This window comes from Solanum stenotomum, chromosome 1 (assembly GCF_019186545.1).
Source record: "Solanum stenotomum isolate F172 chromosome 1, ASM1918654v1, whole genome shotgun sequence".
In the NCBI taxonomy this organism is placed as follows: domain Eukaryota; kingdom Viridiplantae; phylum Streptophyta; class Magnoliopsida; order Solanales; family Solanaceae; genus Solanum; species Solanum stenotomum.
This window is the reverse complement of record NC_064282.1, coordinates 71,501,762-71,502,638: the sequence shown is the minus strand read 5'-3', so window position 1 is coordinate 71,502,638 and position 877 is coordinate 71,501,762. Positions and strand designations below refer to the sequence as shown.

At 50.4% G+C, this 877-nt stretch overlaps 2 non-coding genes across 2 annotated transcripts; both read right to left on the bottom strand.

Moving 5' to 3' along the window:
* Nucleotides 1–180: 180 nt before the first annotated feature.
* LOC125853939 (5S ribosomal RNA) lies at nt 181–299 on the bottom strand. The gene has a single exon (XR_007445245.1). It is a non-coding gene; the product is annotated as a 5S ribosomal RNA (ribosomal RNA).
* A 214-nt stretch (nt 300–513) lies between these two features.
* Nucleotides 514–632, bottom strand: LOC125854030 (5S ribosomal RNA). The gene has a single exon (XR_007445328.1). It is a non-coding gene; the product is annotated as a 5S ribosomal RNA (ribosomal RNA).
* Nucleotides 633–877: the final 245 nt, after the last annotated feature.

Genomic DNA, 877 nt, shown 5'->3' with positions numbered 1-877 from the left:
TCCTTCCTCCCAACGCCCAAGCCTGCCCCCCGCCGACCAAGCCTCCACGCGCACCGACACATGACGGCCCCCGTCACGGCCATCCTCAACGCCCCCATCACCTGTCCTAACGACGTCGTTCCTGCAAAAAATGAATAAATATATTTTTTCAATTACACGACCGAATTTCGACAAAAAGAAAGGATGCAACACGAGGACTTCCCATGGGATCACCCATTCTAGCACTACTCTCGCCCAAGCACGCTTAACTTCGGAGTTCTGATGGGATCCAGTGCGTTAGTGCTGGTATGATCGCATCCATCATTCATAGCACTCTAAATTCTATTAGACACCGCTTTCCTACCAACGCCCTAGCTTGCCCCTCGCCGACCTAGCCTCCACGCGCACCGACGCATGACGCCCCTCGTCACGCCCATCCTCAACGCCCCCATCACCTGTCATAACGACGTCGTTCCTACAAAAAATAAATAAATATATTTTTTCAATTACACGATCGAATTTTGACAAAAAGGATGGATGCAACACGAGGACTTCCCTTGGGGTCACCCATCCTAGTACTACTCTCGCCTAAGCACGCTTAACTTCGTAGTTCTGATGGGATCCGTTGTGTTAGTGCTGGTATGGTCGCATCCATCATTCATAGCACTCTAAATTCTATCAAACACCTCCTTCCTCCCAACTCCCTAGCCTGCCCCCCGCCGACCTAGCCTCCAAGTGCAGTGACACGTGACGCCGCCCGTCACGTCTATCCTCAACGTCGCCATCATCTGTCCTAACGACGTCGTTCCTGCAAAAAATAAATAAATATATTTTTTCAACTACACGACCGAATTTGGACAAAAAGGAGGAATGCAACACGAGGAATTCCCAAGGGGTC